Source organism: Harmonia axyridis, chromosome 1, assembly GCF_914767665.1.
Source record: "Harmonia axyridis chromosome 1, icHarAxyr1.1, whole genome shotgun sequence".
Lineage (NCBI taxonomy): Eukaryota > Metazoa > Arthropoda > Insecta > Coleoptera > Coccinellidae > Harmonia > Harmonia axyridis.
Genome location: NC_059501.1, coordinates 25,024,344 through 25,047,492, shown reverse-complemented (window position 1 = coordinate 25,047,492; position 23,149 = coordinate 25,024,344). Strand labels below are relative to the sequence as shown.

The window sequence follows — 23,149 nt, the reverse complement described above, 5'->3', positions numbered from 1 at the left end:
AACCGTTAAAATGGATGTTCACAAAATGTATTGAAGGTAAAATTTTTGCTGATCTTGTAATTATTTGAGCCTTAGTATGTCAAATTCTAGGAGGGCCGGCAAAATTCAAGAGGTGCCCGGGTCATTTGGGTTCCCCCCCTCCCCCAAGGATCCGCGCCTGTGTTACATGAATATGATTTTGAGGTACTAATTGCAGAAATACGAATTTTAGGCATCCCTGATGATGAAATGAATGAAAAAATTACGAATGGAATTTAAAAAAATTAAGACCAGACAAGACCCTTGGAAGGGACTAGTTTAGTGTTGTTGATAATACTATGTTTGACACGATATAATTAAAATAGAGAAAACTGATAAATCAGTGAAAAAATTTCGAAAATCCATCAATAAATGACTGAGAAATAGATTATTTAAATTTACGTATTTTAGCGCGGAACGTCTTTGGTCTCCGACTCGTCTGTGACGTCACGCCACTTGCCTGTGATCGCTACACCATAAATTACGTTTAAATACCTAGCCGCGCCAAGGCTCTCGCGCCGTTTGTAGTTGAACAGTGTAGTTTTAACTCGAGTTTTGTTTTTATGTCACCATAATGGAAGAAGGCTTCGTGAAAGGACAAAGTGACAATTTGCCTAAAATAGATATATTGCAGTGATGGAGTTTTTTTCTTCAAATCCATCTTATGTCAGTGCTGAAATAAAAGGAGTTAAACTTTTCAAGCAAGTATCTACTTTTGAGTTTGCTTCATCATGGCTCATCTTATAACGATGATTTATTTAAAAAACGTTTCATAAACAGTTTGTAGTTGAGTACTGGTTGTTGAAGTCTATCCATTATCAATGGCAAAACATATTTATGTGAGGAGTAAAAAGTTAAAAGAGAAAAAAGTAATGTTTACTGCCCGTATAAAATCCGGTATGAATCAATTCTGATCTTCACACATATGAAGTAGTTTTAGCTCCAATTAAGTCACGCCTCATTAATTTGCACCACTTCTTCCTTTGATTCATGTCATTTTGTACATGAAAAAACAATTTATTGGGGTTTTTAATTGTCGTGCTTGCACACATAGGCACAATACAATATTTGTAGGATTTTTTTTTATTTCAGCCATCGTGTAACGAACAAAACACGACACGAACGGCACACGTGATTGTACACCAATAAATTCGTAAGCACTCTGCGAATACCAGTCGCCTCGTGTAAGTGGCGTGACGTCACACACTAGACGCTGCGTACTATGAAATTATTCTTCCAAGCGCAACTTCAAAATCCCATAACTTTTTCATTTCTGGAGATATTTCAATGATTCTTCCACATTTCTGTTTCATTTTACTTAAATTTTTAGAATTAAACAAGAAAATGAAAACTAGTCCATTTTATGCTGAGATATTAGAGAAATTAGAACATTCAGGGAATTACTCGAAGGGAGCGTTCTTGTTTTGTTGATCGAAAAAATGTTTGAAGAATTGGGAAAAATGTTCGACGATTATATTCCACAGAAGAAAGTTGTGAAAACCAGGAAACGATCTCATCGAAATTAGGCAGATTTCATCAAGCGGGCTATGAGTAAAGATCGACACGAAAAATCAGGTATTTATTGTTTTTGATTATAGGGCCAAATCGTATGAAAATTCCAGTGTAATCTGAAGTATTCCCACTGAATGGTATAAGTGAACTTTGTGCCGAAGTGATATGATTATGATTTTTGGAAACTACTCTGGGAACTCCAAAAGGGCAATCCTTCAACAGGACGAATTGCAGAAATTGAAAGTTTCTATTTAAATATTGTTATATATTATTGTTCGACAGAATTGGGAAATTTCGGGATATTTAGCCGTTGTCTAGTCGATTTTTCACCTAATGTTTCGCCTACTACTGCGGTAAGAATCATTTTCAGAGGTTTCTAGGTTGTAGATTGTAGCTCGATGCTGGATTTACCTGATTAGGAGATCTGCTACTTTGAAACCTCTGAAGATTCCAATTCAGCTGAGTATCAAATTTTGAAAAATTCATATTCCCAAAAATTTATCTGGAAATATGAAACTTCACACATGTTATTCTACTGAATGGAGTATTTTTTAACGCAAGGTATAGCTCAATTAATTTCAGTGATATAAATTTTTTGATACGCCCTCGAAGAATGTATTGATATGGGCATTAAAACTTGTGAAGTTGACAAAAAATCTAACGAATCCGAGAAGCTTCGATAATTTTCATGTTATTAAATCGCGCTTCGGAAAACCTGTATTTATCGCTCTACACAACTTTTCCCAACGAGATCAGATGTGAGTATACATCTGAATCATAACTGCGTACGTCTTCATTCGACTACTGGATTTGTCATTTCACTGATGAACAATTCAGTTTTCATCTAGCCCGCTGTTAGTAAAGATGGGGGTGAGTAAATTTTTGATCTAGTGTTTATAATTTTTGTACCGAATCATATGAATATTGCAGTTTGGACTGATGTACTTTTACTGAATGGTAAAAAGAAGTAGATATGCGACTTTTGTTCTCAAATGCTGAAATGAGAGGATTATAATTTTTGGAACAAATGTGAGTATTTTTCAAATTTATTTTTCTCTCAGCGTTTCAATGCCTTCAAATTTATCGTTTCTTCACGTAGTCTATCAATAGGTTAAATTTTACTTTCTTGATTTTCTTTATGTTCCACGTCCCAACTAGTAGTTTTCCATTCATATTCCAAGTAAATATAACTAGTTCTCCACTACGAATGATACAATTTGAAATAGTTGCAATGACATCTCTTAAGTCATTTTTTCAGTTCATCTTTCAATTCGATATATATATGTTCCTAGAATCTGCAAAAAGTTAATCAATTCCTTAAATTATTATACTAATCTCAGTTGTTTTTTTTTTTTTCAATAATGAACCTTTCAAATCGGTCTAGATTTTCATTAACCCAGTGTAAAATTTTTGATAATTCACTTCTCGGAATCTCAAATTCGATAAAACTACAATTTTGATTCATTGGATAATTCATCCGATTATTCTAGTAATAAACGTTGCATAGAAGGTCATCTGGCGGCTGGGGTTCGAATCCGTGAAGCTAAGATATTTTCGATTCAATTTATTAATTCGCCTTTCGGATAACCCGTTTTTATCACTTTCCACCTTGTTTCCACGACTAGTTGAGGTGAGTGTACATCTTAATCATATTAACGTACGTCTTCAATCGACTACTGACTTGTCATTCCACTGATAAACAAGTCAGTTTTCATTGAAATCTGTCAGTTTTCATCCAGCGGTCTATGAGTAAAGATCGACGCGAGAAAATTTGTAATCTAGTGTTTTTTATTGTAGGGCCTAATCGCATGAACATTGAAATGTATTGTATGAAGTACTCCTCCTGAATAGTTTAGTGAACTATGTGCCGAAATGCAAGGATTATAATTTTTGGAAACAAATGTGAGTATTTTCCAAATTAATTTTGACCTCAGAGTTTAACTTCCTCCCTATTCATAGGTTTCTCACGTAGTCTTCCATTAGGTAAAATTTTACTTCCCTTATTGTCTTATGTTCCTCGTCCCAACCAATAGTTTTTCCATTCATTTTCCTAGTACATAGTCACAATGACAACGGTATGACATTTCTTATTTCGGTTCGAATATTTTCCAATATGAATTCGAAATCGAAAACAATCTTTCATTTGATTTATATCTTACTCATTTCAGTTTTCTTATTCTCAATTTTGTACCTTTGAAATCGGTCTATCTTCTTATTAACCCAGTATTCTCGGAATTATAAACTCGAAAAGAACTCTCTAAATTTCAATCAGTGAATATTTCATCCGAATATACCAGTAATGATTATGTTATTGCAGATATGAATCAATAAATTCTTTGAAAACGACTGAAGAATGATGTCAGAAAGCATTATACGAAAACAATCGGAATGCTACAGCAAAGCGAAACTAAAGTAGTGTACAGTGTGGCATATTTCAAATATTGTTTATAACTACTTTTCATCGACTAATATGTAATTGTTATTTCTGTGAGATATTCTGTTGAAATATCGATTTTAACTGTTGGCAAATTATTGATGTACATAAATTTAGTAAATTTTTGAGATGTAAATGATTCAAATATTATACGCTGAATAAACTACAAATGAGGTTCCGTCACTCTATCAAAATGCGAATGATTATTTGTAATTGGAAGCTGAAAAAAAAAGAGAAAGAGGAAAAATATAAGAAAACAAAAAAAAAATTAAAAAAAAGAAAAGGAAAAAAAATATTGAAAAAAGGATGAAAAAAAAAAGGATTCAAAAGCTTCCAATTCCAATGAAGAGACAGTTTATGAGTGTATTTTGTCTTAAGCAGAATGCAATTCAAGTCTTCATCGGTAATAATAAATTAAACCTCATTTGCCAGTTCTTCAGTGCTTTTAACTTTAAATTTGCTTTGTTTTCCATCGTTGAAGAAAATCGATCCTATTATCAATTATTTTATGTATTCTGATCGAACCGCGTTTTCATATCTTTACGAATACGTCGATATTTTGCCAAAGAGTTAATCGATATAAAAGCAGGATATAAGATCTCATTGCGATTTGTCATTCATTAAATGAATTAAGTTAGAAATATTCGTACTTATTGTAATATTTATAGATTCAAACAATAGGTTTATTAAATACTGTTATAATGTTATATTATTTATTCATTATATCTTACTACTTATAAATATTTTGAAATATGTATAAAACAATATGTAACATGAATATGATTTGTGGTTTTGATATATTTCTTGTACTTTCAGTTACTCTGAGAGCTCCAAAGAGGCAGTCTTTCAGCGGGACATATTGCAAAAATTAGAAGTATCACTAACGATTATTATTGTTTTGTGATATTTTGTTGAAATATCGAATTCAACTGTTTGTAAATTATCGATGGATATACAGTAGGTATTTTTATTGTGATATTGATGATGCATATAGTATACACTGGATAAACTACAAATGGGGTTCCTTCATTCTATTGAAATGCGGATTAATCATTTGGAATTGGAGGCTTAGCCGAAAGAAAAGAGAAAACTAAAAAAAAGAAAAGAGAAAAACAAAAAAAAAGACAAAAAACAAAAAAACATAAAAAAAGAAAAAAACATATAAAATTAAAAAAATAAGTAAAGAAACCTGAGTTAAAAGGCCTCCAATTCCAAAGAAAGGATAATTAATGGGTGTATTTTGTCTTCTGCAGAATACAATCCAAGTCCTTATCGGGAATTATAAATTAAATCTCATTTATCAGTTCTCCAGTGCTTTTAACTTCAAATTAGCTTTGTTTTACCATCATTAAAAAAAATTCGATCCGATTATTAATTTTTTTATGTGTTTTTATCAACTCGCGATTTCATATCTTCCCGTCGATAATCTGCCAAACAGTTAATCGATATAGAAGAATATAAAATATATTTCAATTCGTTAATTAAGTCAAAAATAATCATTACTAAAACATTCATATATCGAACAATACTTCTGTAAAATATTGTTATAATTTTTTAATATTTATTTATTATGTGAATAATGGTTTAACGTCTGTGTATCAACATTTAATTATTATTATTCATTATATCACTAGATCTCTTGAAATGTAAAATAGTATGTTAAATGAATATGATGTCGATTTGAAGTGTGTAATCTTGTTTTTAGTTTCAGTTAGTCTGAGAGCTCAAAAAGGACAATCTTTCAACAGGACGAATATCAGAATTAAAAAGTTTGGGTTTCACCAAGAAGTTTATATTTAAATATTAATATGTATTCATATTATTCATCAATTATATTTTGTTGATAAATATCTTGGAATGTGAATGAATATGTTACATTAATATGATTTTAAGGTACTAATTGCAGAAATAAGAATTTTAGGCCTCCCCGAAAAATATTATGCTTGAACGAAAAAATCACGAATGGAATTAAAAAACATTAAGACCAGAAAATATTAGAATGAACCATTGGAATTTCATGCTGAGATAAGTTTAAAATGAGAACATTCAGGGAATTATTCGAAGGAAGAGTTCTTGTTTTGTTGATCGTAAAAAATGTTTGACGAATTGGCCAAAATGTTCGACGATTACATTCCACAGAAGAAAGTTGTGGAAACCAGGAAACGTTCTCATCAAAATTAGTCAGATTTTATCATGAGAGCTATGAGTAAAGATCGACGTGAAAAAACTTGCACATATTGTTTTTGATTGTAGGGACAAATCGTATGAATATTGCAGTGTGGTCTGAAGTATTTCCACTGAATTAAGTTAGAAATATTCGTAATTATTGTAATATTTATAGATTCAAACAATATGTTTGCGAAATATTGTTATAATGTTACATCATTTATTTATTATATCTCATCTATAAATATTTTGAAATGTAAATCAAGATGTAAGATGAATATGATTTGTGGTTTTAAAATCTTTCTTGTACTCTAAGTTACTCTGAGAGCTCCAAAGAGGCAGTCTTTCAGCGGTACAAATTGCAGAAATTAGAAGTTTCATTAAGGATTATTATTTTTTTGTGATATTTTGTTGAAATATTGAATTTAACTGTTTGTAAATTATCGATGGATATACAGTAGATAATTTTTTGTGTGATATTGATGATACATGGAGTATACACTGGATAAACTACAAATGGGGTTCCTTCATTCTATTGAAATGCGGATTAATTATTTGGAATTGGAGGCTTAACAGAAAACAGAAAAAAAGAGGAGAGAAAAACAAAAAAAGACAAAAAACAAAAAACCTAAAAAAATAAGAAAAGAAACCTGAGTTAAAAAGCCTTCAATTCCAAAGAAAGGATAATTAATGGGTGTATTTTGTCTTCTGCAGAATACAATCCAAGTCCTTATCGGGAATTATAAATTAAATCTCATTTATCAGTTCTCCAGTGCTTTTAACTTCAAATTAGCTTTGTTTTACCATCGTTAAAAAAAATTCGATCCGATTATTAATTATTTTATGTATTTTTATCAACTCGCGATTTCATATCTTCACGTCGATAATCTGCCAAACAGTTAATCGATATAGCAGAATATAGAATATATTTCCATTCATTAATTAAGTCGAAAAAAATCATTATTATTGTAATATGTATAGATTCAAATAGAAGGATTGTAAAATATTGTTACAATTTTATAATATTTATTTATTATATTTTATAAATAGATCTATTGAAATGTAAAATAGTTTGTTACATGAATGTGATGTAGATTCGAGGTGTGTAATCTTTCTTTTAGTTTCAGCTCAAAAAGGACAATCTTTCAACAGGACTCCCAAGAAGTTTATATTTGAATATTGTCATATATATATTGTTAAATATAAATATATCATTTATTTATTATATTTTGTCAATAAATACCTTGGAAAGTGAATTAATATGTAACATGAATATGATTTTGGGGTACTAATTGCAGAAATAAGAATTTTAGGCCTGCCCGAAAATTATTATGCTTGAACGAAAAAATTGTGAATGAAAATAAAAAAATTAAGACTAGACAATATTCGATTCAACCCTTGGAATTTCAGGCTGAGACAAGTCAAAAATGATGTCCTTTAGTCATTTAGTCATTCGAAGGGAGTGTTCTAGTTTTGTTAATAGAAAAGAATTGGGAAAAATGTTCGACGATTACGATCCACCGAGGAAAGTAGTGTAAACTAGGAAACGTTCTCATCGAAATTGGTCAGATTTAATCATTTAATCAAGAGGACTATGAGTAAATATCGACGTGAGAAAACTTGCTTTTATTGTTTTTGATTGTAGGGCCAAATCGTATGAATATTGAGTGTGGTCTGAAGTATTCCCACAGAATGGTATAAGTGAACTTAGTGCCGAAGTGATATGATTATGATTTTTGGAAATTACTCTGAGAGCTCCAAAAGAGCAATCCTACAACGGGACGAATTGCAAAAAAATTAAAAGTTCAAGCCTCACCAAGATGTTTATATTTAAATGTTGTATTATATTATCAGAAGGATGTATATTATATTGTTATAATTTTATATTATTTATTTATTATATTGTATCAATAAATCTTTCTAAATGTAGATTAAAATGTTATACGAATATGATTTTGCGGTACGAATTGCAGAAATAAGAATTTTAAGCCTTCCCAAGAAGTCGTTTTGCTTGAACGAAAAATTGCGAATGGAAACTGAAAATTAAAACCAGACAATATTTAGTTCATCCGTTCATGCTGAGAGGAGTTAAAAATGAGGGCATTCGGAGAGTCCTTCGAAGGGAGCATTCTTGTTCAATTATTGAATAGCACTGAAAAAAGTTGGGAAACCCAGAAAAAGTGAAATAGATTTGGAGAAAGCATAACACGATTGGACCACTACAGAGAGTTTTGATCCAAGTTGTAGCTTCGCTTACATGAAAGTAAAAGAGAAAAATATGGGACTGATTACAAAATGAGAGGTCGGTCTATTTGATACAAAACAAATTCTTCCGATATGTCTGTACAGACAGAAACCCTAGCTGTCATATGTTCTTAGGTCGGTGGGTACTGTGGAACCTTGAGACGAATGATGGGAGTTCGAGTCCCGGCCAGGAAATAAATTTTCTGGTTACGAGGGATCGACGAACCATCCACTGTTGAGTTAAAAATCAACAGTGTGGCGCATGAAATGGTTATGGGTCACGGTAATAAAGCCTTCACTCCTGCATGCTTCGAGCCTCAGAGGTATCTCACAGAGGCCTAGGAAACAATGCTTCCATTACTTTCAGTAGACTAGGAACCAATAACTTTTTTAAGAAAAATTCAGGACATCAGATATTTTCTAATAGTTTATTTTTATAATAATTGGCAATCGATCAATGAAAATGGTGGTTATGTTACTTTTTTCAGATTTTACTCTCAATATTGAAAATTTATTATTATTCCGCAGTTACAATTCATAATCTCAGATTTTCCAGAAAATTAATTTTTTGTTTGAATTCGATCAATGAATATAGTGTTGAGGTTCTCATTTAAGCAAGAGCAGTTGTAATTTTCCAAAGATTCACCTGGCTCAGCATTCCTGTCATGTCTATCAGTTGGTAATCATGATAAGAGTGTTGAATTCTAAACAGGTTGTAATTTTTGAGAGATTAACTCAACTTTACCATTTCATTATGTGTACCAATTGGTAGATATGATGAGAGTGGGAACTTCTGGAAAGGTTTTAATTTTCCGAAGATTCACCTGGCTCAGCATTCCTGTTATGTCTATGAGTTCGTAGTCATGATAAGAGTGTTGAATTCTAGAAAAGTTGCAATATTTGACAGAGATTCAACTTCACTCTCATATCATGTGTAACAGTTGGTATCTATGATAAGAGAGTATAGAGTTGTAATCTCTGAAATACTTACTAAACTTCGCGATCTAATTATGTCTATCAGTTGGTAGTCATGATGAGATAGCACAATTTTAGACAGGTTGAGATCTTTAAAAATTAACTCTCCCCTTAGTGGGAGTGAGAAAGCCCCTGCAGAGGGATTTACCCTTTACAGATGTTAAAGTCGCTTTCGCATGAAAGAACTCAGCCCGAGCTCAATCCTGCTGATATTTTTTTTCAATATCCAGGATGAGTGAATGTTCCCCTTAGTGGGAGTGAGAAAGCCTCTGCAGAGGGGTTTACACTTTGCAGAGACTAAAGTCGGTTTCAAATGAAAGAACTCAGCCCGAGCTCAATCCTGCTGATATTTTTTTTCAATATCCAGGATGAGTGAATGTTCCCCTTAGTGGGAGTGAGAAAGCCTCTGCAGAGGGGTTTACCCTTTGCAGAGACTGAAGTCGGTTTCGAATGAAAGAACTCAGCTCGAGCTCAATCCTGCTGATATTTTTTTTCAATATCCAGGATGAGTGAATGTTCCCCTTAGTGGGAGTGAGAAAGCCTCTGCAGAGGGGTTTACACTTTGCAGAGACTGAAGTCGGTTTCGAATGAAAGAACTCAGCTCGAGCTCAATCCTGCTGATATTTTTTTTCAATATCCAGGATGAGTGAATGTTCCCCTTAGTGGGAGTGAGAAAGCCTCTGCAGAGGGGTTTACCCTTTGCAGAGACTGAAGTCGGTTTCGAATGAAAGAACTCAGCCCGAGCTTAATCCTGCTGATATTTTTTTTCAATATCCAGGATGAGTGAATGTTCCCCTTAGTGGGAGTGAGAAAGCCTCTGCAGAGGGGTTTACCCTTTGCAGAGACTGAAGTCGGTTTCGAATGAAAGAACTCAGCCCGAGCTCAATCCTGCTGATATTTTTTTTCAATATCCAGGATGAGTGAATGTTCCCCTTAGTGGGAGTGAGAAAGCCTCTGCAGAGGGGTTTACACTTTGCAGAGACTAAAGTCGGTTTCAAATGAAAGAACTCAGCCCGAGCTCAATCCTGCTGATATTTTTTTTCAATATCCAGGATGAGTGAATGTTCCCCTTAGTGGGAGTGAGAAAGCCTCTGCAGAGGGGTTTACCCTTTGCAGAGACTGAAGTCGGTTTCGAATGAAAGAACTCAGCTCGAGCTCAATCCTGCTGATATTTTTTTTCAATATCCAGGATGAGTGAATGTTCCCCTTAGTGGGAGTGAGAAAGCCTCTGCAGAGGGGTTTACACTTTGCAGAGACTGAAGTCGGTTTCGAATGAAAGAACTCAGCTCGAGCTCAATCCTGCTGATATTTTTTTTCAATATCCAGGATGAGTGAATGTTCCCCTTAGTGGGAGTGAGAAAGCCTCTGCAGAGGGGTTTACCCTTTGCAGAGACTGAAGTCGGTTTCGAATGAAAGAACTCAGCCCGAGCTTAATCCTGCTGATATTTTTTTTCAATATCCAGGATGAGTGAATGTTCCCCTTAGTGGGAGTGAGAAAGCCTCTGCAGAGGGGTTTACCCTTTGCAGAGACTGAAGTCGGTTTCGAATGAAAGAACTCAGCCCGAGCTCAATCCTGCTGATATTTTTTTTCAATATACAGGATGAGTGAATGTTCCCCTTAGTGGGAGTGAGAAAGCCTCTGCAGAGGGGTTTACCCTTTGCAGAGACTGAAGTCGGTTTCGAATGAAAGAACTCAGCCCGAGCTCAATCCTGCTGATATTTTTTTTCAATATCCAGGATGAGTGAATGTTCCCCTTAGTGGGAGTGAGAAAGCCTCTGCAGAGGGGTTTACCCTTTGCAGAGACTGAGTTGGTTTCGAATGAAAGAACTCAGCCCGAGCTCAATCCTGCTGATATTTTTTTTCAATATCCAGGATGAGTGAATGTTCCCCTTAGTGGGAGTGAGAAAGCCTCTGCAGAGGGGTTTACCCTTTGCAGAGACTGAAGTCGGTTTCGAATGAAAGAACTCAGCCCGAGCTCAATCCTGCTGATATTTTTTTTCAATATCCAGGATGAGTGAATGTTCCCCTTAGTGGGAGTGAGAAAGCCTCTGCAGAGGGGTTTACCCTTTGCAGAGACTGAAGTCGGTTTCGAATGAAAGAACTCAGCCCGAGCTCAATCCTGCTGATTTTTTTTTCAATATCCAGGATGAGTGAATGTTCCCCTTAGTGGGAGTGAGAAAGCCTCTGCAGAGGGGTTTACCCTTTGCAGAGACTGAAGTCGGTTTCGAATGAAAGAACTCAGCTCGAGCTCAATCCTGCTGATATTTTTTTTCAATATCCAGGATGAGTGAATGTTCCCCTTAGTGGGAGTGAGAAAGCCTCTGCAGAGGGGTTTACCCTTTGCAGAGACTGAAGTCGGTTTCGAATGAAAGAACTCAGCCCGAGCTCAATCCTGCTGATATTTTTTTTCAATATCCAGGATGAGTGAATGTTCCCCTTAGTGGGAGTGAGAAAGCCTCTGCAGAGGGGTTTACACTTTGCAGAGACTAAAGTCGGTTTCGAATGAAAGAACTCAGCCCGAGCTCAATCCTGCTGATATTTTTTTTCAATATCCAGGATGAGTGAATGTTCCCCTTAGTGGGAGTGAGAAAGCCTCTGCAGAGGGGTTTACCCTTTGCAGAGACTGAAGTCGGTTTCGAATGAAAGAACTCAGCTCGAGCTCAATCCTGCTGATATTTTTTTTCAATATCCAGGATGAGTGAATGTTCCCCTTAGTGGGAGTGAGAAAGCCTCTGCAGAGGGGTTTACACTTTGCAGAGACTAAAGTCGGTTTCAAATGAAAGAACTCAGCCCGAGCTCAATCCTGCTGATATTTTTTTTCAATATCCAGGATGAGTGAATGTTCCCCTTAGTGGGAGTGAGAAAGCCTCTGCAGAGGGGTTTACCCTTTGCAGAGACTGAAGTCGGTTTCGAATGAAAGAACTCAGCCCGAGCTCAATCCTGCTGATATTTTTTTTCAATATCCAGGATGAGTGAATGTTTCCCTTAGTGGGAGTGAGAAAGCTTCTGCAGAGGGGTTTACCCTTTGCAGAGACTGAGTTGGTTTCGAATGAAAGAACTCAGCCCGAGCTCAATTCTGCTGATATTTATTGCAGAGACTAAAGTCGGTTATACAGCATTTATCATCTTTGCTCAAGATCACAAACTAATGATATCAGAAACTCCTTCAATTATTCGAGATAATCTATAAAAATCAGGAAAAAGTGAAATATTCGGTTATTTAGTTTTTCATTCTGAAAGTCACTGTTGATTTGGAATTAATACATTGTTTTATGAACTGAATCGAATATGTAACATGAAAAAACTTCACTGCACTAGTACTTATTGACAGAATGTAAACTCTCGAAAGTAACGTGACTTCCCGGATTTATAACTGGAGTTTCTTCATCGTTAATTCATTATAGTTGTGTTTCCTACCTAATGAAAGCTCATTTCATTATTCTAATGGTAACGAAAGTATTAACCGTAAATGTCGAAAAAAAAAATTCTAACATTATGTTTGTTATGTAGAATGATACATTATATGATTTAAATTTCCAGCTGGTTATTTGACGCTCTCAAAGTTACTTTCATCTTCTTCTTAATGAATATGTAAAACTGTTGATTTGAATTTTGAGCAGGGAAGCCGAATATTGAAGTGGTTTTTTGACTGGACTCTAGACTAGATGCTAATTCAAGTCCACTGATGTCCAGAATATTAACTAGGAGTTTTGACTACCTCAGTGGTCGACTGGGAGGTTGACTGTGGTGCCGAGGCTACCGGGTTCGAATCCCGGCTAGGTCATGGATGTTGTGCATGTCTGGTGGTGGTTAATAAATTTGATAGTCTTATAGATAATGAAATGATCGTTGTGTAGATGAGCTAATGTAGCCTAGCACATATAAAGGAAAAAAACTAGGAGTTATAAAGCTTTCGAAAAATTCTATGCATAGAATGAGCAGACAACAATTGGATTCCACACCATGAAATGTACCATATATCCGACCAATCACCGTAATCGCCGGATTTAGCACCATGTGAATTTTTACTCGTTTATAGAAATTTGAGTTATTATTTACAGATGGATGTTGGCAAATTATTTGAAATATCACGTATACAATCGTGGACTATGAAGATGCGACTAAACGGTAATGATAGAAATCAATTTGTTTGAACAGGGATTGCTCAGTCAATTATTAGCCTACAGCTTTGAACAACCAACTTACTAATTTCAATCTACAAAAGTCTACACAGTGTCGCAGTGCAATGAAACCCCTCAACTTCAATCTGCAGGGTGTTAAGAGGGAACACCACCATGTGATAGCTCAGTTCAAAACGAAATTAAAGATATTTCTTCTTACGAATCACCGATTTTTATAGGGTTTTCACATATTTCCATAAACAATTATCTACATGGAAGAAAGTCAATATTTTCAATTCGTGAATGAAAAAACAAATTTTGGTAAATAACAATAAAAATGGTGATATGTACTTTGTACGAAGTATATATAGATATATATATTTCCAACATATGCTTGAAAAAAATCTACCAAAAAATATTACAAAAGAGGTAAAATCATAATTTTGTGAAAGTCGTCGTACAGTGCTGCTTCGGAAAATTAAAGAAGATGAAGTGAATGTACAACTTCGTACACCATATAAAGTTTGATCATCGCAGGAGCGCCATAAGGGAAATGAACGGGTGCAAAATTTTACTGATACTCGAAAAACCACGTGGTGGTAATAAGTGGGGGTGATTCTGCATGATAAAATAATGATAGGTTTTTCGCAAATGCTCCGTATTATGGGATGAAGGCGTTGAAGTTTTATTAAAAACTAATAATTTAGTACATATAACACAGGTGTATTTGTGATGAACAATAAACTGATTTATTATTATTATATTTATTTATTGCTCTGAAACCGGTCGGGATATCTAACTGAAATTTGGTGGGTTTCAAAAGGTAGTTTTTGCGCATTTATTGACATGCAATTTTGTCTTCATCATTGACGCCCATACGAATAATGATCTCTATTCTTTCAAAGAAAAAAAAAGAATTCCTCTTTCAAATTGTGTATTTTTCATTTCTTCAATAAATTATTATTGAATAGTTCTCGATAATGTATAAAGTTAAGAAGATTATTCAAAATTAATGTTTAGTTTGAAATATCTCAGTTTTCTCTCAAAAAATTGAAAACAATAAATAAATAGTAAGTTTTGTAGAAAAACCGCAGCACTCCATACCTCGAATTCTACGCATTTTCGAACAAAACTTATATGACATTATTGTCATTATTTTTTCAAGCAGAATCCCCCCTTGAAGTTTGTCGCACTTGTTTTCTAATGGCCCATATATGTCAATCCAAATATTGGTTGAATACAGTCCATGGGCGTACCAAGTAAGGGGCAGGGGTAAGCTGCCCCCCTGGAAGCAAGAAAATTCATCTTCGTTGAATTTGTTCCTGGAATTCATTAAAATTGTTCAAACAACTATTTTAATGATAGGAAAAATACTGACACTACTGAAAATTACGAAATAAGGGTAATTTATCGTTATTTTGTAAAATGTTAAAACCTGAAGTCCATGGTTTACCCCCTCCCCTAGTTTTGGCTCTTGATATAGTTAAATAATTCACAATTTAGTGATCATGTCGAGCAACCAAAAATTCAACACGTGGACGATCCCCACGTTTTAGTCTTTATAGGGCCATGAAGCATCCTCAAACAAAATCAAGTAATTGAGAACTGAACACCAACCGCCGCCACTTCAAACGTTTCTCTTCATGTTGATCCGTTATTGATGCACGAGTTGTCGGATATGAAGACCCTTCATAGTCTCTTGATTAGAAACTAGACAATAATTGTTATACCGTCCAGGGGATGTTATAACTAGGGTGCACCTGGGAGCTGAGCCTCTGGGAGGAAGCAGAGTTCTGTCTAAACAATAAATCGATTCCTCGACGACCTCGAGCTACATGATCCATTATTGTACCATACTTTAACAACTGTACTGAATTGAATGATTTTCATATTGTAATGTCGAGCCCAAATATCTTTCGCACCCAGGCGCCAAATAGCTCAGAGCCGCCCCTGAACCAGTCATAAGAGATTATAAAGTCCTACATCCCATGTATATGGTGTTTTTTTTTTCGAGGTATATAACTTTAAGTTGGCATTACTGTTCAAGATGGCCACCGATTTAACAGCTGTCAAGTGATTTATTCTCAGTTTGGTTTGGCAATTGATCATGAATAGACTCACGTCTGAACAACGCTTGCAAATAGTGCAATTTTATTTCGAAAATAATAGTTCTGTGCGGAATACGTATCGCGCACTACGTCCATTTTATTTTGTTTAGCGATGAAGCGCACTTCTGGTTGAATGGCTACGTCAACAAACAAAACTGCCGCATTTGGAGTGAATCTAATTCTCAAGTGTTTGTCGAAACACCGTTACATTCAGAAAAACTGACTGTTTGGTGCGCTTTATGGGCTGGTGGAATCATTGGTCCGTACTTCTTCAAAAACGATGATGGCCAGAACGTTACAGTCAATGGTGATCGGTATAGAGCCATGATTACTAACTTTTTCATTTCTGAATTGAACAGCCATGATGTCAAGGAGCTGTGGTTCCAACAAGACGACGCAACATGTCACACAGCTCGTGCCACAATCGATTTATTGACAGACACGTTTGGTGACCGCCTAATTTCACGTTTTGGACCTGTGAATTTGCCTCCAAGATCTTGTGATTCAACACCGCTAGACTACTTTCTGTGGGGCTATGTAAAGTCATTGGTCTATGCGCATAAGCCACAAACCCTTGACCATTTGGAAGACAACATTCGCCGATATTGCCGATATACGGCTAAAAATGTTGGAAAGTCATCGAAAATTGGACGTCCAGATTGGACTACACCCGAGCCAGCCATTGCGGTCATATGCCAGAAATCACATTCAAAATGTAATGCCACAAGATTATCTTGCGGATAAATAAAATTCATGTCAATCGAATAATCCATCGTCGTTTTATTGTAATTTAAAGTTCTATAGCTCTAAAAAAACACCCTTTTTCCTCTTCACGCACAAAGAGTCTAATATTACCATAATTAATAAATTAATATGAATTTTCCATAGTTATGATGATCTGATTAGCTTGAAATTTTGGACGTTGCTTGATGTTGCGATTTCATATAAACAATCTCAACACCGTCGGTTTTATGGTCACGGAAATATTGGGTTTTTTCGATATTCCTCTCGAGTTTCTATGATTACGCCATCATCTCTGACAAGTGCACAACCTTGACCCAAAAAATTAAAATAAGTACAAAAAATTAAATGAAAACAATTGTTCGCTATTTTGGTTTTGAAAATTTCACGTTCAATACGTCTCACCAATTGATCGGCACCATATAGGATTCAGTAAACATGGAGTGGATGCCATCAACTCCCTATCAATTTTATCCTGTAATAATACAAATAGATTGGCGATTCTTGATTAAAAATCATTTCCACCTTGAAAACTGTACAGGCAATTTGGATGTTTTAGCACTACAACTTTTAAACCAGAGGAGATAGACAAAATCTGATAACCCATTCTCGTTCTTTTTTCCTGAGAAACTAACAAGAGTCGTTTTCATTTTTGGCCAACTCTTTTGTTTTCGGGTTATAAGAGAAAATTGGAAAAATGGCGATATCGAAAAACATTTATATCTCCGCTAATACTCATGATAGAGCTTCGAAATTAAAGCATCATACAAGCTTTTTTTTTCGTTTAATCCAGTGGCGTGTTCGTCTTCTTAACAGGGTTTTTAATTACGTAGCTATGACCCAAAGTTATGTTTCTTCAAATGGAAACACAAGATTTCTGTGTCATTTTTTGAAAGATTAATTTTTCCTGATTTCAAAAATATATAACATCGTGTGGTTTGTACCAAAATAAATAATAAAAAATAGTCAAAAACCTTTTGTCATCTGAGACTCTCAATATTTCTACTGAATAAACAATTATTTTATCAAACTCCTACTGCAGTTTTGGAATTGCATGATGAGAATGGTGAAAAACCTAAAAATTTGGGTGAGTGTGACCGATGACGAATGCACAAATCACAGATGGCAAAACAAGGGGCGACAAAGCGGAGAGATAAAGGAAAATAATGAACCTTGGAAGAAGACGTGCTCCTATTGCAATATAAGTAATCAACTTGAAAGCCATAACCAACTCATAAAGCGTAAAAACTGCCATGCTGATTTCAAAGAAAACTAAAGTGATTATTGATTCATTTTTATCGAAAAATTTTCGTTCTTCATCTTGGCGAAATATTTCAAAAGTATAAGGGAGGTGAATGTTAATTATCCCAGTACCTGCCATATAAATGGTAACTAATTATTTTTAAATTGTTTTTTTACTTTAATGTCTTCCAAGTTATAGCTCCACAGGTTCATCAAAAAGTACGAAATTAGCATAAAAAAGAAATTCCATTGTTACTATTAGAAATACTTAATCGTTTCAGTAATCAAAATTGTACTTCTCGCGCCATTTTAAAGATATTGAAATGATATAAAATTATTGGAAAATTCCAAAAATTACTCGCAAATGTTGCAGCGCTTTTTTATAATCAAACTCGTAGATAATAAATAACCAGAGATATAAGAAATAATTTTTTTCGACGACTACAGTCAATAATTTTAACTTGGAATTTGATCACGAAAGCTTACTATCATTTGATAGGGAACAGTAAAACCTCATTTCATACACATTTTATCTATATTTCATTACACCAATTGATATGAAATGATTTTTCTGAAACACCCCTATAATTAGAGAATAAATTACCGTCTGAGTCCGAATCAATTTGTTCATTCATTAGAAACATCATTTTCATTTTCGAATAGTTTCTGTTAGTACCGTTTCTCAATGGAAATTAATGGATTCACCATTACTCACTCTGAGGTAATCCATAAAATAGAGGCTGCCTCGCTAGATTATAACATAATCACAGCCGTTTAAGCAAGCTAACCTAACCTAACTTTATAATAATATGCAAAATGTGATCTAATGCAAATTCAATCTCCACTATTCATGGATTTGGCAACGTTCATCCAAATAAATCATATAATTCCTAGAACTTCTATGTTTACGATTATATTGAGTTTTGTGTTATCTCGGTGGTGTAAGCATCGAAAGGGCATGGCATGAGTGTATTAGCCCATACGAAATCATTGAATGCTAACAACTTTTTACCTGAGCCGAATCTGGAATATTGGTTGAGGATAAAAGTTTTTTCATGAGAAGAATCAACTCAGGAGCTAATAAACTTTCATTGTTGCACCAATTGAGCTCTTATAGGCCACATATGTTTACCTTTAAAGGGTGAGCCACGGTCAATGGAACCCTGGACTTTTACGAAGGCCGCAATGTCCGATTTTGTTGAAAATTTGGATTCTTGGGAAGAACCATTGCTTTATCGATCTAAAAAAAATATTTTCAGCACTCCAGTGTTGCCGCTCGAAAAGTACTAAGAACTTCGATATTTCAAATAAAACGTCCTGTATATTATTAGTTTTTTCGGTTCAGATAGCTTCTTGATTGTTTATGTATTGATCTCATTCCCCTATCTCTAGCGGTTTCCGAGTAATTGTACGATTTACTTCTTTTTTGTGCAAAACATAGCTTCAATTAAACATTCAACCCTCACGTATACTTGGAATCAAATAAAACTGAAATTTTGGGTATGGATTACCAATATTCCGTATATACCGTGTATATATAAGTGATATTTCCAAGGTCGAATTTTCACGATTTCACGCCAGCGCATTCTTCTTTTTTTTCAAATTCAGGAAGCGTTATCCAACTGGTATACTAACTGACAACAAAATTGCAACAATCAGAAGGAGATTTTTAAATTTCAATTTTTTTTTATGAAATGTAGATAGTAAAGCAAGGAGTAAATGATTGAATTTGGAGAAAAAAATCGTGAAAGTTTTTCATGTACCTAAACAATTTTTGTATCTACTTAAATATTGCAGTCGTTTTTTGCAAGTTTTTTAAAATTTACAACAAACTAGCTATTCGAGAAGATCCAAAGTCGATATTAAAAAGTCGTTAAAATGCCTAGAGCACGTGTACGCGGAATTTATCGCCAACTAAGTGAATTTGAAGGAGCTCGGAGTTATTGATCTACGGGAGGCGGGGTTGTCATTTCGAGAAATCGAAGAACAGAAATCCAACTGCTGTTATGAGATGTTGTCAAGCGTGGATTGATGATGCTCAAAATTGAAGAGTAGGCAACCGACGTCGAACGGGCACAAATGAATTTCAAGATCAACGTCTAAAACTTATGGCCATTAGAGACCGATTTGCGACAACTCGATCTTTGGCTGATGAGTGGTTAGGAGAAGAAGGTCATCCGGTCCAAACGGTTTACCGCCGGATAAGGTCTTTTGGACTGCAGCATTATCGACCCTATCTTGTGTTACCTCTGACGGTTGAGCATCGCCGTCAACAATTACAGGGGTGCAGAGAACATCAATATTGGAGTGTGGAATGGCATCAGGTCGTCTTTTCTAAGGCTAGGAACATAGTGAAGCGACCAAGAGGTGCGAAGAGGATAGCAGAAAGGATAGCGGTTCCCGAGAGTAGCGGCGATGACGAGGTGTCATCTCATAGTGAGGCGAACAAAAAATCAAGGCGATAGTCGAGTTTGATTATTATAGAGGAGGCGCATTTCCGAAAAATGAATTTATACTGTTAGAAAATTCGTTATTGAAACTCTGCTATGTAATGAAAAATGATGAAAATAGAAGAACTTGTTGTAGTGTTCACGAAATTAATAAATCTAGGAAAGTACATGGTGAATTTCATCACTTGTATAAAGAATAACGCGATCATCCAGAGAAATTTCTTTCATATTTCCGTATGAATATTGCATTTGCAACGACTACATTCTGGAAAAAATTGAATCTAAATTAATGAAAAACTGGACTAATTTCATTCGCGACCCTATCACTCCCACGGATTATTTACTTGTTTGTTTCATTTCATCCGCTACAGCATACCATAACTTGTCCAAAATATATCAATTATGATGTTGAGCATCTCTCTGATTCCACAAATTACTTTTCACAAATATCGAACTTATGAATGCGTCAATATCCAATTTTATTCATTAATTGCGTAGCCGCGCGGCGATGAAGGAAAACAAACTTCCCCGATCTCGCCTCTATCCTCGCTTAACCGCCTCGCGCAACCGCATTCGGGATCGCTGCACTAGGTACTACCCTATTAGAATATATTTGTTTGAATTCGCCTCTATCCTCTCTACTATCCTCTTCGCACCTCTTGGTCGCTTCACTATGTTCCTAGCCTAATGAATCTCGATTCTCTTTGGGTGCACACGATTGCCGAAAAAGGGTTAGATGACGTCGGGGAGAAAGACCTTAACCGGCTCGAGAATCCAATATTTCAGCAACCCCATGTTGCCAGAGTTAGTTTGAACTTTTTCGAAGCGACTCATGTGAATCTTTTGCCATGGTCGCCCAGATCCCCCGATCTTTCGCTCATAGAGCATGTGTGGGACATCATTGGTAGAAGGCTTGGAAATTTACCCCAGCCCCCACAGACTTTGGCGGCTCCGAGACATGAAGTACAGGTAGCTTGGGATAGTATCCCTCAAGAAGAAATAGACCATCTTATTGCATCAGTGCCGAGACGTGTTGAAGAGTGTATAGATAATCGCGATGGACTGACACATTATTGAAAAATTGTAAACGCTTTGTTTTTTTCTCCAAATTTCAACCATTTACTTCTTGCCATACTATCTACGTTTCACCAAAAAGAAATTTTAATTTAAACAGCTCCTTTTCGGTGTTGCAGTTTCTTTGTCGGTAAGTATATCAATGAAACCTTAAGGCGAGCAGAAGAATGGGAGAGACTTGATTTCCACTACCTATTCAAAAGTGCTCGATCTGTTGGTAACTCTTGTAAATTTTGGGCTAGAAAAATGATTCAAATCGTGACGGAATCGACAGTACTCAGCGCATATGCTTGAATTATTTTTGACTTTGCAGGCTTGGCGGAACAAGACACCACTCTGTATTTTGATATGAGAATGCCCAATCTTTATATCAAACTCATTCAGAAAAATTTCTTGGTTATAATAATTTAAACTGGAGATTTTGAAAACCGTATGAGATTTTTTTAACTCTCTTCCACGTTTCCACGTCTTTTGCAAATTTGCAGACCGCGGTCGTGGTCCGGAAGAGATTGTATTGGATGAATGATATTGTGTTTCATCATTTTCGGACCAGCCTAGAGAGTCAAAAATAATCTAAGCTTATTCGCCCAAAATTTAGAAGAGTTATCGACCGCTCGAGCACTTTGATTCACCCTGTATTCCATAATATAGTTAGGTAGACCCCCCCCAAGGTCACAATTGGCGCATGAACGAACGAGAGTTCAAATGCTCCTAACTTCAAGCCAGTGCATTCCTCATTTTTTTCATATTTAGGAAGCGTTATCTCTGTTACCTATACCAGTGCTTCTACCAGTCACGAATCAAGATGTCCAATATAGAATCGTGTCGATGTTCGAAAGACATTCAACTGCGATCGCCTGTAGTGGACCTTGAACTTTCGCTATAATAATTCGGCGCGTTGAAGTAACCGGGCCCCAATTATGTAACTCCTATTATCCTTCTCGTCAAGGTTGACGCATGATAGATTCTTAATAACCCACCAGGAAATTCATTATGTTTTGACAGACAACTGGGAGCATTCACAAAAGAAATCTTAAATTTCAATCGAACTCTCGTTTTGGTTCTTTGGTCGGTATTCGGTCTACTCTCTATTCGAGCAGAAGAAGATTTTTGTTTGCGCATAATCATGTAATCGAAAGGCTGAGATGAGACGTTCTCAGCAGAAGATGGTATGGGAGGAAGGAAGAAATTCCTGAGTAAATCAAGCAACTGGTAGAAGGAGAATTTTTCATTAGAAACCAGAGAAAATTGGGATTACCAAAATGTGACCTAAAATTAGAAAAGCACTGACGTGAATTCGGTAGCTTTTGAGGGGTCGTCAATCATGCACCTATTCCGCTCTCGAAGACCGCATAACTGTATATATGTATAGTCTCTAATGATTCTGATGATTGATTTGGAAGAAAGGAAAAGACAGAAAAGATCCAACTTTCGACTCATAAGCCTATTATCGGCAATTATTAAAGTGATAGAATAATTTATTCACAGAAGATTATCGGATTTCGCAGAAGAAAAGAAAATAGTTCCAAATCACCAGTTTGGGTTTCGCAAAGAACATACAACGATTTGGCAACTGATACGAGCAAATGTACCCTATCTACAGACACTGGACACAGGAAATGCATTCGATAAAATGTGGCATCAAGGTCTGATATACAAAATGAAGTTGATGAAATTTCCAACCAAACTTACGAGGTTAATACAAATACCTGGAAAATAGAAAATTTAGAGTGGATATCGATAGTATCAGGTCGACGATTAGAGAAACTGAAGCCGGAGTTCCCCAAGGATCGGTAATAAGACCGCTGTTGTTCAACTTATACATGGCCGACATACCGAAAATTAATAGATGCAAGATAGCCCAGTTTGCTGATGACACCGCTATTTAATATCACAGTAGAATGTGGAAATCAATCACAAGGCAGTTGCAGATAAACTGATGGAATACTTCAAGAAATGAAGATTCAAAGTGAATACGACGAAAACAGTTGCTTTGGAGGAGCAACAGTAAAGAAGAGAAAGCAGGAAACTTCATAATAGACGATAGAATGTAAAAAGGAAGC

The 23,149-nt window shown here is 35.4% G+C and overlaps 1 protein-coding gene and 1 long non-coding RNA gene across 2 annotated transcripts in view; one reads left to right on the top strand and one right to left on the bottom strand.

Annotated features, from left to right (window-relative positions):
• LOC123674611 (DNA-directed RNA polymerases I, II, and III subunit RPABC3-like) overlaps positions 1 to 23,149 on the bottom strand; it is a 113,153-nt gene that overhangs the window by 68,468 nt on the left and 21,536 nt on the right. The gene's annotated exons all lie outside the window — the stretch shown is intronic.
• On the top strand, positions 2,263 to 4,742 carry LOC123674632. The gene is made up of 4 exons (XR_006746680.1): positions 2,263 to 2,400; positions 2,461 to 2,559; positions 3,328 to 3,432; positions 3,848 to 4,742. It is a non-coding gene; the product is annotated as an uncharacterized LOC123674632 (long non-coding RNA).